At 43.9% G+C, this 16,808-nt stretch overlaps 1 long non-coding RNA gene and 1 other non-coding gene across 3 annotated transcripts; one reads left to right on the forward strand and one right to left on the reverse strand.

Annotated features, from left to right (window-relative positions):
• Nucleotides 1-3,036: 3,036 nt before the first annotated feature.
• Nucleotides 3,037-3,120, forward strand: TRNAL-CAG (transfer RNA leucine (anticodon CAG)). Its single transcript has one exon. It is a non-coding gene; the product is annotated as a tRNA-Leu (tRNA).
• A 1,526-nt stretch (nucleotides 3,121-4,646) lies between these two features.
• LOC149338902 (uncharacterized) lies at nucleotides 4,647-15,888 on the reverse strand. 2 transcript variants are annotated; one of them, XR_016283462.1, is made up of 4 exons: nucleotides 15,653-15,888; nucleotides 12,001-12,153; nucleotides 8,202-8,324; nucleotides 4,647-4,719 (listed from the first exon to the last, which is right to left on the reverse strand). It is a non-coding gene; the product is annotated as an uncharacterized LOC149338902 (long non-coding RNA). The 2 variants fall into 2 exon arrangements; XR_016283461.1 differs by lacking the exon at nucleotides 4,647-4,719 and having other exon boundaries at nucleotides 4,834-8,324.
• Nucleotides 15,889-16,808: the final 920 nt, after the last annotated feature.

The raw sequence follows: 16,808 nt of genomic DNA on the forward strand, positions 1-16,808 counted from the left end.
GTAAAGGATACTCGATAATAGGCCATATTCACGCTATCAATCAGGTGATAGAGAAATGCGCAGAATATAACCAGCCCCTATATATAGCATTCATTGATTACGAGAAAGCATTCGACTGAGTAGAAACCTCAGCAGTCATGCTGGCATTGCGGAATCAGGTTGTAGAAGAGTGTTATGAGAAAATATTGGAAGATATTTCTAATGATTGCACAGCTACTATAGTTCTCTATAAAGTCAGCAATAAAATTCCAATAAGGAAAGGTGTCAGGCAGGGAGGCACGATCTCGCCTATGCTCTTCACTGCCTGTTTACAGGAGGTATTCCGAGGCATGAAATGGGAACAGTTGGGGATAAGAGTTAATGAGAATACCTAAGTAATCTGCGATTCGCTGATGACATTGGCTTGCTAAGTCACTCTGGACATAAACTGCAAAGCATGATCAATGAATTAGACAGGCAGAGCAGAACGATGGGGCTAAAATTAACATGCGGAAAACCAAAGTAATATTCAACAGCCTAGCGAGAGAACAGCACTTCGCAATTGGTGGCGCGGTGCTGGAAGTAGTAAGAGAATGTGACAGCTGATCCGGATCATGAAAGAGAAATAACTAGAAGAATAAGAATGCGGTGGAGAGCGTATTGCAGGTTCTCTTAGATCATGAATGGCAGTTTACTGATATCCCTCAAGAAAAATATATACCACAGGTGTATCTTACCGGTAATCACCTATGGGGCAGAAACGTGGAGGCTAACAAAGAGGGTTCAGCTTAAGCTCAGGACAACGCAGCGAGCTATGGAAAGAAAAATGATCGGTGTAACGTTAAGAGATCGGAAGCGGGCGGAGTGGGTGAGAGAACAAATGCGGGTTAATGACACCCTAGTTGAAATCAAGAGAAAGAAATGGGCTTGGGCGGGGCATGTAATGCGAAGGCAAGATAACCGCTGGTCCTTACGGGTAACGGAGTGGATACCAAGAAAAGGCAAGCGTAGCAGGGAGCGGCACGAAGTTAGGTGGGCGGATGAGATTAGGAGGTTTGCGGGGGAGGTTTGCGGGAGTACGGTGGCCGCAGCTGGCGTGGGGCACGGTTAATTGCAGAGATATGGGAGAGGCCTTTGCCCTGCAGTGGGCGTAGTCAGGCTGATGATGATAGCACATTCCTGTTGCTGTGGCCAAAGGTAGCGGCCCCAAGAGACAGAACCCTAGCACGCACACTTAGACCGAGTTTTCTTAACTGGTGTTCTAGGAGGCATCTCGGTAAAGGAGAGAAGCGGTGGCATGCAGGTCAGCAAGCAAAGGTCTATCGTTTCGGTTTCAGCACAGAGCGGGCACAATTGGGAGACCTCCAGAGCAGACCTATGTAGGTAGAAGCTTACTTTGAGACACGCGGCAGTGTAGAAGCGTGAAAAAAACTAGCGCTTGCGCGATCGCCATCCTTTATTGCAAGATTATTGCCGCCTGCCTTCTGCGTTTCTGTTTCGTTCTTATCGATCCCAGCACTGGCACGTCCCACACGATCAAGAACAGAACAGTGCCAAAATGGACAGCCGGGAGCATGCCGTCTGGCTTTTCATCACAGATTTTGTTTTCTAGGTTTCATTTCACATCCACTGCTTCACCACGAAACTCCTCCGGTCCTGGGAGGCGTTCTTGCTTGGCCGGGGCCCAGGGAAGGGTCACACTAATAAGGAGCGTCATATTTAATTAGGACTCCACCCGTGAAAGCGGTGGCGGAAGACGGAAGTAGTGGCACCTCGCACCTCACGACAGACCCGGCACCGGTGTCTTTCGTTTAGACAAATATAGATCGAACAATAGGATACGCGGTCTTGAGGTCAGGAAGACTAGATGGTGAAAAGAGATGGGAAAACTTGGCACCGCAAATTAGCTGGCACAGAACCGGTGAAGGCAAGAATGGAGCTGGAGAAAGCGGACGGGTGAACAAAAAGACGGGATATTTTGTTAATTTCGTGTTCAACACGAAAAACGTGGAGCGACGATGTTACCTATACTATATATAGCTATATAGCACTAGCGACATACATTGCATTAAACACTGAACATAAAGTGTTAGGGGCACAGCTGCCAGTCCAAAACTATTCACAACACACCCTTTTTTTAAAGTTTACAAGAAGTTTACAACGGAAGAGAAAGGGTTCAGTTCGGCGTTCTTTTTGTTTTTAAATCCTTAAAATAGTTTAAACTACTGTTCAATTCTTGCTATGTTGTATTTTTTTTCCTTTGAACCACATTAATTCTTTTTTCATACCGAAGCTATTTCTTTTTTTAGTTCTAAGCTATAGTTTCTTGTTTCTGTTACGGCTCTGGCAATTTCCCCATTCTGGTTTTACGCCTGCTAGTCTGCTTTTGCTCGTATTTACGTCTTAGTGTTGATGTTGCTTTCAATGTTCCTAAAGCCGAAAAACACTGGAATACTCACCTTGTCTGCTTCGATATTTGGATATAGAGCATTGCAGTCTACCAGAACATATTTAATGCTTTCGCCACTGCACCACTGCCCTACACAGAGATATCCCTGTTCATACTTCTGCATTGCCTGGCCCTCTAATAACCTGGCCAGGCCTCGAAAACGAGGGCAGTACCTCTTGAATTACGATAGAGCGCTTTTTTCCGAATTTCGCCCTCTGCGCTTCTTTATTCCCCTAAAAGTATTGTTTTGTTCTCATTCCAGGACATACCTGTAGTGCTCCAGGTGGCCATCCCACATTTTTGCTCCTCGCCCGTGCTTCAGAGCGCGAAGTCGACGCTTTGCTGTTCTGCACACCTGATTATACCTCACACGTGACGTCATAGGCGCCATGATGATGCACCGCGCTAACGTCCTCTATAGGTGTCCCAGTAGGTGGTCATGTGTGGAATACACGAACGCGCTGACTGCCTTTTCTTCAATAGAGCGGCCAGCAACACGTTACAGCTAGCTGTCTGCATATCCGCATGCTGCCTATTCAGCCAAACAACCACATTCTTTGAAGGGAAACACTCTTGACACGCTACCAATTTTCTGCCTTCTCCGTTCTGTCAGGATGGCCGAGCGGTCCAAGGCGCTGCGTTCAGGTCGCAGTCCGGACTTCCGGGCGTGGGTTCGAATCCCACTTCTGACATATCTTATTTAAATTTGCCTTCATTTACTATTTTGGTTGATTTCATTTTTATATTTATTGGCGTTTAACGTCGCAAAGCGACTCGGACTGTGAGGGACGCCGTAGTGGAGGGCTCCGGAAATTTCGACCACCTGGGGTTCTTTAACGTGCACTGACATCGCACAGCACGCGGGCCTCTAGAATTTCGCCTCCATCGAAACTCAGCCGCCGCGGCCGGGATCGATCCCGCATCTTTCGGGCCAGCAGCGGAGCGCCGTAACCAGTCAGCCACCGCGGTGGATCATTTACTAATTACTATTTTGCGCGGTGCCATTCGTCTCAATACCGATATTAGAAAAACGCTCCCTTATTTGACATTTGCTGTGGCGAGGTGGTGAAACGATACCGTTAGCTGCACGCCGAATGTATTATTCAGCGATTTTCCTCTTTCCACTTCACATTATAACGCCCTAGTTGTTGTTTTTTTTTTTACAGATGTGTCCTCTCGTATGCGACCTGTTCTGAGATGGCAAGACATGCGATGCGAGTTCAATGTCTCCTCTTAACTCAGCCGTGAAAGACCAAAATTAAGGCACAACGAGCGATTCGTTTCTGAGGCGTCAGTTGCTACTTAGTGGCTTTTATGAATAATGCTCTCCAACAGAAGGGCATTCCCGAAATCGTAAGGTATCTTAGAATGCCTCTTGGATTCGTTGGCAAGATACTTCATTCATGTACCAACCCTGTTAAAATAGCGATATATCAGTGGACCCCAGGAAACAAGGTAGCAAAGCAAGCAGAGATCGGAACCACACTGGTTTCGCATCAAGTACACTGTAAAAAAAAATGCTCCTCAGTACAGAGAAACCCGCTGGTAATGCGTTGCCTTAGGGTTTTCCGCAACATGAATACAGCGACTCCGTCCGACGGTTGTCACATTCTTGGTAACGGAAAGTTACGCTATGCTATGAACGAGAAAAATCGTTTCTTCGCAACGAATGCTTCTGTTGTGTTCTTATTAAAGGTCCCGTAACGTGTATGCATACTTCCTCCGTTCACTTGGAAGTCATCTGATCTAGAACGGAAATAATCTGCATTGTAATTATGTACTATCGAGAGCAAAAATAATAGACCCCAGCCAGCGCGTGCCGATCTGTGCCAAACTGCATGCGAGCGCCGCTTGACGAAGCGCTCCTAGTGCCAAGACCAGCGCAGTGGCGTGCGCCCATCTCGAGGGGCGCTACGCATTGCGTGCCACTGCGCTCGTCTCAGCATCTGGAGTGCTTCGTCAAGCGGCGCTTGCATGCAGTTTGGCACAGATCGGCACGCGCTGGCAGGGGTCTGTTATTTTTGCTCTCGATAATACTTTCAGTAGTACATGCACATGCATCTGTGTATAGCTTCTGCCCAGAACGTTCACTGCAGATATAGCAGTCCAGAGGCCGAGGAAATAAGTATTATGTACAAGAATTTCATGCATTTTATGTATTGCACACGTACAAAGAATGCAACTTAGAATGAAAGAGTGGCAAGTGTTTGGTTGAGTACAAGTACATCATACGTTTTATTTTCATGACAAATTGCACACATTGTACCTCTAAACATTGCTGTCGGATCCATCTGAAAAGATAAAAAAATCCTCATTTAGTAGCCACACAACACCTATTATAGATTTCACAAATACATTTGAACCATCCGGTATTGAACAATCGGCTTTCGTAGAAGCTTGTAAAAGCCATTTACTGAGAACCAAACCAATATGATTCATTGCCTAAAATTCATTTCTCATAACAGTAAACAGCAAAAACCACAGGGCCAGGAAGAAGCAGACAAAATGTGCTTACTCGGACACCACTGTGTGCATGAAAGTCTTTACGGTTGTCTACAATTTTGTGCAAATAGAAAGTAGCTAAGGATGGGTGCCAAATACAATTCAATGCAGATGCCTTTCATTACATAGTACTCAATGCACAACTTAGTGAGCAAGGAACATTGGTAACACCTGAAAAAGGCCAGACACTTGTCCACAAGCATGATGATGATTGTGATTTTTGATGGCGCGAGGGAATCTGAGGACAAAGAGCACCATGGCACAAGGTATTTTCTTCATCTCAAGGTGGGGCAATGAACCATTTGGCAGGCATTTCACCCTAAAGAAGACGAGCACCAGGTGAGGAGAAAGCTTGTACCCATTGGATTGGTGGTTACACAGCACTTGCCCAAGGAAGCATACTTCCCCGAAACGTTATGCTTTCAGTCATAGTTTCCATTATCTCAGCATCTGCACGAAAATGTACAGTCGTGGGTAAAAAAGATTAGCACACATGACGGAACACCGGAGCGCCCGAATGATAACGCGTGGCGCTGCGGGTGGCGAAGAGGCTGATAACGAGAGTGCCGGGCCGTTCCCATTATACAGTAATAGGGGGGTTCAGCGGACTGTCACGAACCAGCAAAATTACTGGCTAAAAGCAGGGCTATCATCTATTGTTCCCGCGCGTTCCTTTTGACAAACCATCGCGGACATAAAAAAAGAGTAATAAAAAGACACCATCTTTGCTGATGATAACCGAGCCAAAATAAATGCCGCAAGCACAGTCACGTAGGGTCGGCACTTCAACGCTCGAGCGGTGCACGTTTGATAAAGCTTACTTCATGCCGTCCCCCCCCCCCTACGCTGCAAAAATGGAAACGGCCCGTTAGGCAGGTCTGCGTACCGCAGTGCCGCGTGGTGAGATATACGAATTCTGATCTCCAATGATCTGTGCTAATATTTTTTGCTCGCGACTGTACTAATCTCTGATGTCAGTGAAAATGCAGCCACAGGTGCTGGTTGCAGCTCACTAAGGTATTCAAATATCCCTGCAGTGCGCCTCACGAGGAACAGATGCTTAAGTTTCCACAAAGGGCTCCTTGCAGAAATTTAACCGAAGGCCGCTGCCATGTTAACCTTTTCAAAATGATGGCCCAGAAAGACAAAGTGTAGTCATGTGTCTGATGTAGAAAAAGGATGAAGGCATGAATCTTTCAGCTTCTTCAACAGCTCTGATGTGTTTGTAACTGGTATCGCTTGGTTTGGTTATTAGGGTTTAACGTCCCAAAGCAACTCAGCCTATGAGGGACGCCGTGTTGAAGGGCTCCGGAAATTTCGACCACCTGGGGTTTTTTAACGTGCACTGACATCGCACAGCACACGGGCCCCTAGAATTTCTCCTCCATCGAAACTTGGCCGCCGCGGCCGGGATCGAACCCGTGCCTTTCGGGTCAGCAGCCGAGCGCCATAACCACTGAGCCACCACGGCAGGGCTGTTGCTGGTATTGCTTCGCACAGCTTCAGGCTTCTCTTTGACATTTCGTGATATCATTCCATATCTGTGAAAGATCTCGCTCGCAAACATTTTGGTTCTAATGAAGGAGCAAAAAAGACCCATGTCCTAGGCCTTTTTTTGTGACACTAAAGGAAGGCTCGCTTTTAGGGTCATTATTACGAAGAGGTCCATGTGGCAACAAACTTTGAAACAATTTCTGCAAGGGCTGAGTGTTCTGAAGCCTAAGAATTTCTCATGAGGCGCCCTGTAGATTGAGTGCTCTGAAGCCTAAGAATCTCTCATAAGGTGCCCTGTAGATGCATCAGAACACCTAAGTAAGCTGTTACTGAGTCCTGTAAGTGCTATGTCATTTGACATTAAGGGTATGTACTTTTCCTCGACACATGCAGTGATGATGTATATGTCGAGCGAAAGCATAAAAGACTGAAGAGTTGCGCTTCCAGATTGCTTGCGGAGGAAAGCACAAGAGTCTGGCCATGCTCAGCTGTTACCTTTGCTTCTTTTTTGTTGAGTTCTGCAGTGAGTACTACGTAATGACAGAAGGTATCTGCATCGACTCATGTTTAACATCTGTCTGTGCGACCTCCATCTTGCACAACACGACAGGCAACTCCATAATGCCCTTCATGCACCGAGTGTCAGTGTGTTCTGTCAGCTTCCTGGTCCTGTGTTTTCTATTCTTAAAGTTATTACTGCCTTCATTCTCCACTCCATGAAGCCTGAATGTGCTACACTGGGTTGCTCCACACGTCATGCAGTAACCTGGCCATTTTTTTTTCATACATCGGAGGCACTCAGGTCGCAAGCCATGCTTACTATATTCAGCAGACAAGCGTACATGTGAGACATATCATTTATAACCAATTTTAACAGTGGTATTTCGTGCAAGAATATCTAAATGCTACTCAATTTTTGCTCAAATTTTCAGATACACACTCTTATTCAGATTAAAAACATAATTTGGCTACTGTGCTCTCGTGATGCCACGTCTTGAGTTTGCATCAGTAGCTTAGAATAGTGCCTCTGTTATCTCTGGCGATGAAATCGAAAATGTTCAGCAGAAGATTGTATGCATCCTTTGTGATAGATATATTGAGCGCTGTCGTTTCTAAGACTACGACTTTCTTCTAGCAGACCTTGGTTTGTTTTTGTTTTGTTTTGTTTATGGGGTTTAACGTCCCAAAGCGACTGAGGCTATGAGAGACGCCGTTGTGAAGGGCTCCGGAAATTTCGACCACCTGGGGTTCTTTAACGTGCACTGACATCGCACTGTACACGGGCCTCAAGAATTTCTCCTCCAAAGAAATTCCAGCCGCCGGGGCCGGGATCGAACCCGCAGCAGACCTTGGTATGTCTACCCTTTATGACATGGATTTTCTACATGAAGTTGTGCTCGGCTCTATTGACTGTGAGCCGTTATTGATGTCACTGCGATTTCGTGTGCCTCAGGGAAAAACCACCAAATGCTATGATAGATTTTATCCTCACATGCATGCCATTTCACCAATGACTCATTTGCAAATAACACAATTCAACTTTTTATGACACAGAAATATTTGCCTAATTTGCTGTTTTCATTGTTTACTCATTATGCTTGTTTTTCTTTACTATTATTATCATCGTATTTGTGACCATTTTTCTGTATTATGTCTGTTCACGTCATGGTGTTTGTATTGACTTAGTGTGCACTCGTTTAGGCCAATTGGCTGTTCAGGCACATTTAAAATCAAATATTTACCTATCTAAGCAGAAGCACAGCACCAAGGTACTCACCAACTGTTTGAAGCACTGTGCGCAACTTCTCGTGCCGACATGAATACAGGTACTTTGGAATGCACACTGTCCAAGTCTTCATCATGCCATGCCGCTCCGACTCCCTGGTAGCAAAATTTTCCACTAAAAAAAAGAGCAATTTTGTTTGTTAGACTAGTAATATTAAATTTTACTATATACTAGGTACTTCTCATCATTCTACCCCAGACTAAACCATACACCAGTGATCATCATGTTTTAATTTTGTTGTATATGATCACAAAATATGGTGTAATTAACATGTTAGAAATTCTGGTCAAAATAAATCTGACAAAGTATTGTTTAAAAAAATCTGGGCACAAGGAAGAAGGAAGCTAGCCAGATAGCCTGGGCGAATGTTTTCAGTTTCATGCAAGCATCAGTACCCTTGCACACAAAATGTACAATTTAGTGGGTTTACCCTTCCAGAATGGAATTTCATGCTGCAACCATCTAGCTACGCGAAAAAAAATTTTTAACTTCCATTCCAGACAAAGGAAAGAAAATTCCTCTGGTTTTTCTTCACAAGCCTCTGCAAGTATACAATTCAGTGAATCTACTCTGCAAGTACGTGAACATACCAGCACGAGACAATGACAAGAAAGGAGACAAAGCAGGCGCTGACTCGCAACTGAAGTTTATTGAAGTAAACAGGGAGTACATAGAAAAGCCAAATAACACCACAAACCACACAGTTACAGATATGCTATACCACAACATGAGTAAAAGATCGCTCTTAACTTTCCTCTCATCTAGATAGTCCAACTCGTTGCATATTAACACGATGGACAGCACACTCACAGATTTGTCACCGAGTCATAAGATGTGTCTAGCCTCGATAATTTTCCGGTTAATCTGCTCCGAATGTATCGCCAAAATGAGTGTTGCCAAAAGGAATGGCTAGCAGCCTTCACATTCCTTGCGATGTACAGATAAGTTAGAACCCCTACCAATATCCAAATATCTCTTGTGCTCCCGTAGTCTTACATTCACACACTTTCGAGTTTGACCAACATAAACCCAACCCCAAGATAACAGTATCCGATGCACCACATACATTTTACAAGGCACATATGCTTTTCCAGGACCAAATTCACAAAATTATTCTTAACAATTTTACAGTTTGTAGAGAACTTATTAGGGGCCAAGAGCACCATTTCTGCGTCATACCTTCTGAACACATTTTTCAAATTGTGCGACAATCTACGTATGTACAGTAACACAGTCGATCTTTTGTTATCTCGATGGCTGGCCCCGGCCGTATCCTGCCAATCCCTGTGAAGGGGTTTTAGCTTTAACATGCTAAAGGGAAGAATGGCGCAGCATCAAGTAATAAGGACAGCAGGACAACAAGCACACGCACAAGTGCCAACCTTGGAATGTGTACAGAATCCAAGAGCACGAGCTTGACAATCAGCGCTGACAGTCAAGGAAATGAGAAAACACTGATTTGAACATTCAAGATTGAATGAGCCCGATCCTTGACTGCCAACGCTGAATGTCAAGCACACGCTCTTGGATTCTGTATCTGCTCCAAGGTTGGCACTAATGCGTATGTGCTCTCCTGCTGTCCTCGTTACATGATGTTATGCCATTCTTACCTTTAGCATGTCTGACCAACTTGATCAATCTTATATGCTCAGCTTTAACAATTTATCACACACTCCTGCATGGTTGGGGAATAATGCTTTAATAAGCCTTAAAATCTGCTCATGGAGACCACTTGTCATGCTGTGAAAGCATCACTTCATCAATACCGAGCCTAGCCTAGATGACGCAATGCTATCTTTCACTAGCTTAGAATGATTCGGCCAATAGTCAAGTAGCTGCTTGACCCTCCTGGGTGAATATCGGCAGCATACATGGCATGTGCAGAACATCAAGGTGAAGCCCAGAAACCGCAGCTCTTTTTGATGGGACATTTCCTCTAAGGAAATGCTAAGTTAAAGAAAGGCCTTGCTCCTTAAACAACTTGGCAATATGCACAGGTCCCACACTATCGCAACCTTTTGTAAAAGACCAGAAAATCAGACGCAGTGAAAGATTTTCCCCCAGCCCATGCAAGTTCTTGGCAATCACTCCATCCACCCTGCTTAAGAGAATATTACTTAGCACAGAGGCATTCAATCGATACATATACTAGACTTTTGAACATATGCCGCACAGCCATACTCCAGAAACATGCTCTTCAAATAAAAGGAGGTAAGTCCAAAAAAAAAGACTATTACGCACCTGTTCCTAAACACAAGCTCATCATTGTGCTCCGATATACACATTCACAAGCTTTTCATAAGGTCCTCATACGGGATGGAATGAAATAGTTCTACATCGACACTAACCACCAGACAATCTGCTGGATTGCCATTCTTCAGATACTCAACCACGCTGCGAATTGAGTACAAGAAACGGATCTTCAAGATGCGAAGTAGACAAATGCTTTTGCAAATAACCAGACAAAATTTTGCAAGAACCCTTTTCTGAAATTTATCTGAAGAGCATGCTAGTGAATAGCATTTATTTTAAGAGCATGGCTGTAGAGTACTGTAGTGTGGTATGTGTTCAAAAATCTGGTATATGTAGTGGTTCGAAGATGGGCCTTGTGCTAAGAGATATTTTAAGTAGGGTGTATAGAATGATTGTCAAGGACTTGCATGGACTGGGGGAAAAAATCTTTTGCTATGTTGATGATTTTCTGGTCTTTTACAAAGGTTCTGATAATTTGGGATGTGAACATATTCTTAGGTTTACCTTGGAGCAAATGTCGTCACAAAAAGAGCTGCGGTTTCTGGACCTTACCTTGATAAGTTGATCTGCACACACCATGTGTGCTGGTGATATTCACCCAGGAGTGTTAAGCTGCTACTTGGACACAGGTTGGCTATTACAAGCTAGTGAAAGATAGCATTGGACTGTCAAGCCTGGGCTCAGAATTGATGAAGTCATGCTTTCTTAGCATGACGACTAGTTTCCAAGAGCACATTTTAGGTTAATGAACGCAGGATTTCCTAACCATGTTATTGCAAGAGCATACAATAAATTGTTAAAGAAGCCGAAAGCTTTTCACGGCGACCGGCGCAATCAGGCCGGGGCCAGCCAGCGAGATGCCAAAAGACCGGTTGTGTTACCGTACGCACATAGATTGTCGTACAAATTGAAAAATGCGGCCAGAAGGTATGATGGAAAAGCGATTTTCTTGGCCCCTAATAAGTTGTTTAAAATATGTAAAATTGTTAAGAATAATTCTGTGAATGTGGCTAGAGAAAAGTACACATGTGGTGTGAAATGTATATGTACCTTGTAAAATGAACATGGTATCAGACACTCTATCTTGTGGTCGGGTCTATATAGGTCAAACTGGAAGGTGTATCAATGTAAGATTACAGGAGCACAAGAGGGTAGGGGTTCTAACTTTTCTGTATATTGCAAGGGATTTGAAGGCTGCTACCCTTTCCTTTTGGCAGCACACATTTTGGCAGTAAATTCAGAGAAGATTAAATGGTAGATTATTGAGGCTAGACACACCTTACGACTCGGTGACTAATGTGCAAGTGTGTTGTCTATCGCACTAACACGCAATGAGCTGGACTATCTCGATCAGGGGAATGTTCAGGGCCATTGACTCATGTTGTCATGTATGCTTATCTTTAATTGTGTAGTTTGTGGTGTTGCTTGGCTTCTTCATGTATTCCCTATTCACTTCAATAAACTATGGCCGCGACTCAGCGACTGTCTTGTCTCTTGTCTCGTCTTTCGCACTGGTAGATTCACCATGATGTCTCACCTCTGCAGAAATCCAACACGACATTTTCCTCTTCACACTTGAGGTTCAGTGCATAATAAAACCAACACCAGTCATCCGCAAGAAAAGTTCATGGCTCCATTAACACCGCCTCCTGCTTACAAGACGCAGTGCGGCATTCATTGTAGATTCTACCTGCAACACAGAAAGCAGAGTTTTAGTTTGAGTGGACTAGACTAGGAAAGCAGCACAAAATATCTACAGCCAAACGGCCGAGCTGAAAGAAATAGAGGGTAGCATAATAGTGAATATACTGATATAGTTTTGTGTAACATCTTCTATTCCTATAAAATGTAACTTTTTTTTTTCTTATGCTGACGCCTGGGCACACTATTTTGTGCACTTATTTCATGGGCCCGAACTAGCAGCTTGCTAAGGGCCCAGATGCTTTTATCACCCTGTTTGAATAACCTTCATCCAAAGTGAATAAACTGATACTGATATTGCATGCAAGATATATGCATGATATATTGTGATATTCAACACTGCTACCATTGGCTTAGCCAACTATTTATGCATAACAAAAAATGCAGTATCACATAAATACTGATACAGTACTATTAGTGTTAATATTAGCAGTGCAGGTTCAATGAAAAAAAAAAGGGGCCTAGTGTTAGCTGCCATTCCCACAGCAGGCTTGTGGCCAATCGCCAGTTTAAAGGAAAATGGAATGACTGAAAAGGGAGAGAGCCAGTAGGAAGGAAGACAGGCATAAAAAAACATAAAAGGACATAGGATACAATAGGCAGGCAAAGTTATTTAGACAGCAACCACAAAAGAAACATTAACACCAAAGTAAAGATGTACAAGACCAACCAGACCATTGTGCACAGTGGATAACTTGTTAACCTCATTTAGCCCAAAATATATTTTCATATATACTTGTGCTATAAAGTGATTACATTCGTTAATAGCATAACTGACCGACTGAAACCAAAACAGGGATGAAGGGCGGTGAATGAGCCCTAGGCGTGATGCTTTTGCCTTCCTAGTGGGACACAGAAGGATCATTCAGTCGAACATCGGGTCTCTGAGATTAATATGTAGTTTAATATTAGCGGAAAAATAGAAGTAGTAACAACAAAGCAAGCAATGTAGCTGAACATTGTTCTATGCACATGAGAAAAAAAAAGCATTATGAATAACCAAGTATGCAATGTTTGTAGCTGCACATTTCTTCACACACGTGTCTAAAACATATGCGCATGATTTGCCACAAGATAGTGTCTCGTTTAGATAGGGTACCTGCTATGGCAGTAGTGCACAATCAGGCTGGAATGAAATGCAAACAGCGCCTATGAACAAGACAAAATATTTCACCTGTGTGATTTCAGCTTGAGTATGCAGCTAGCCTGATTCCTGTTTCTGGTTAAGAGATCTACCTAATACACATATATGAACCCTTTCTAAATGTATACCTCGCTGAAAAGTAGAAAAGGCTGTCACTTCCAACACCAAGCAGATATGTGAAACCTGTAAGAACTCCTTGAAGGCAAGAGTCTGGAGACAAGCTTCTAGACCCACTCTGAAGGATGTAGATTTGGTGTTTAGTGTGGCATATAATTACTTCTGCATTAATAGCGAGCATGTAAGGCCAATACAAGGTGCTTCTGAATTTGGTCGCCTAAAATTTGCTTGGGAGAACGCAAAATAATGCTAAAGAGCAATCTATAGACACAATATTGCATGCTGAATAAACAACAATAAAAAAAGAAGGCAATGCTCTGGAAGCACCTTCAGTCATTGAAGACAAAAATGATGAGGCATGCTGATGCTGCTGCTTGAACAATAGAAAAAAGCGACTACTGCTTACTTACAATAAACGCTTTCTCTGAGCAAGCAATGAAAGAGAGCTGTAACTCATGAAACCTCACGTCATTATTTTTACAAAAAAGGAATTTAAAAGGTTGTAATGCAAGAATCCCTGCCATAATAGTATTCTCCTCACACTTGGGTTACACAAGCCAAGGCTTTTAACAGCATGGGTTTTTGCAAGTGTTCATTCAATAGCATTACCCGGTTGAAGCGACACAAAATATTTACTTCCCCATGAACCTGTGCGTGTAGCATAATCACAGAAAATATTTTTTACACTGGACAGAAATACAACAGCATAGTGGCGTAACTGACACACAACAGGCTTCGGGGACAGTGCAAGACAATGATCTGAAATCCTACACAACAGACCTGCGACATTACAATGGCTAAATCCTTGATAGTAGTATTTAACAGCCATCTAAATGCTCGTGCGCAACAGGTGGGAGCACTATACTGCGAAGCAACAGTAAACCTTTGCACTAGTCTAAACAAAAGTGCACCTCATTGCGACTTCCACTAAACTTTTTTGCTCCCAGTGCAACAAAGCAAGTACACAGGGGGCTCGAATGGCAACGATACGATGTGTTAGGCTATCATGTCATCATCTTAACATAAACAATGCATGTGGTCTCTGTTCCGGACTGCCAATCAGCCTCGAGAAGACAAAGATGCTTATAAAAAAAGAACAAAGCAACAAGCTCTCAAACCTCACAGTGAACATAGAAGTAGCCGAACCATGTAACCTAGCCAATAGTTCGAAGCTAAGCAGCAGAAGAAAATATGTTAAGGCCAGGACTGAGCAAACAGAAAATCATGGAGGGAACCTAAAAGCAGCAATAAGCAATGAGAGTGGACTTGCCTTGATGTTCATTGTCAATACCTACTGCTCAAAGTAAAGGAAACCAGGGTATAAGAAATACAGCATTTCATATTATGCTTTGAGCAAATGCAGTGAGAATGAAACAGACTAGAGACTTGTCTTAGAACATTTTCACTCTTTACTTTGCACCAGAGGAAAATAAATTTGTGTGCAGTTCACCTACTGCTTGGCACTGTCCTGGAAGGAATGAATCCAGGTCTCGAAAAGTCTACAGAGAGAATACTGATGCTGCATGTGCATTTTTCTCTAGACTCCCTCGTTTATTCCTTCCCTTAGGTTCAGGAGCCCACCGAGACACAGTTACTGCCCCATTTCCTTTCCTCAAAAACCAATTTTAATTTCATTTCTCTCAACTGTCCTGAAATGTGTATAAGTTACCAATTTTTTTAGTGCCTAATTACATACTGTAATTTTTGCAAGGAATATGAGATTGATGAACAGGAAAAAAAAGTCTGGAATGGTACCTTAGGTAACTTTGCACCTGGACAAACAGCTGACCCACTGGGCGTCCCCAAGGGCTCTGCTGCGAGGCGTCCCTAGCAACAGTAGCCGGTTGTCCAGATCCAAAGGAACCACGCGAATGATTACTGAAAAGTTTAAGGACAGCAGATGCATGAACACAAAACAGATTTTCAGCACTGTTGCAGTGGGATGAACGGTTCCAAATCTCGACTATACCTGGTAATAAATAAATTATCAGAAGACCATTTCGAGCGCAGAATGATCTCAAAGCACATTCGACACGCACTACCAACATGGACAGCCTGTGCTTAATTGAATCCAAAAGTTTACGCTGATCGACCAATGTTACTTCAAATAGAGACAGACAGCGCATGCACGTTGTGCTGATGTTACCGTGAACATAACATGCGACGAGACACAGGATTACTATAGAAACAAAAAACCGCTTTCAAAATCTGAGAACAAATTGCTCACCTTCCCACAAGTTCAGCAAACCGGAGACGATGCCGTGTGGCTGCCGCCAGTCACTCGCGATGCACAGAAACAATAAAAATGCAATTCCGCTGACTTTCCTTGAGCAATTTTCAGTAGATTAAACTTCAAACTGTTAGTACCGACCACCGTTCACCTCACCAAGCATGTGTGCACGGAGGAAGCAAAATTTACGCGGGCAAGTCAGCCGCGCAAAACGCCGAGCACGATGCCATTTGCAGAGCTATGGCATAGGCTATGGTGGCTAGCAGAGTTGCACGGGAAATTCATAGCGTCATTCGCGTATTCGCATCCATGCTTACATCGCTGACGCCGCAAAAGCGCACCACCTTGAAAACATATCAGATGTATTTAATTTTACCGTAGCTTTTTTAGCTGACAATTTGAATGGTTTTACATATTAAAATTTTCTTTTCGTTTCATGAGCGTTGTTACCACAAGAGCGCAGTGCATGCAGCTTGGCCGTAACGAGTCGAAGCGCTAGCCAAGCCCGCAGTCGGAACCATGTGCGGATTGTGTGTGGTGTTGAGTGAACAGGTGCTTTAGAACGGTTTTTGTTCTTCCGTGTTCGCTGCGTGCGTCCTGCGCGCTGTATTGTCGTTACGGTGTGTGTATGTGTGCGGCCCGTACGCCGCATTGGAGTGTACAACCGCTTGCTGTCCCATGCGGCATCGATGCATAGTAAAACGACCGTGCAGAATGTGCGTTACAATGCCAGTGGCCCTGCACGAAAGAGGAGACTTGAAGCCGGCGGAAAAGCTGCTCACCCTCGTGGGACTGCACGAATCTGGCGAGGAACAGTCGACACACGTTTCGGTGGATGATTGCGTTTATCAAGCTAAAAAATTCAGCACTGGCCAATAGCACTGATGAGCTGCTGCTGCATCATGATAAACACCTGTCTAAAGTTCATTACAAGCTTGTTGGATGTGAACGTGGCCTTGAGTGGTATTCGTCGAGCAGCGGCCCTCAGGAGGTGGAACCAGTCGATACCTGAAGACGATTACTGTTTGCCCGCGCCCTGGCGCCTCGCTTCCAACCGCATGCGTTGGCGTTATTTATATCTGAATTTCACACGTAGTTGAACTTTCGCAAATATTACAGCCGCATCTTTCAAACGTGCCGTGTGAAGAGGACC

The sequence above is a fragment of the Amblyomma mixtum genome, chromosome 6 (assembly GCF_055824585.1).
Source record: "Amblyomma mixtum isolate Tamu chromosome 6, ASM5582458v1, whole genome shotgun sequence".
NCBI classification, from domain to species: domain Eukaryota; kingdom Metazoa; phylum Arthropoda; class Arachnida; order Ixodida; family Ixodidae; genus Amblyomma; species Amblyomma mixtum.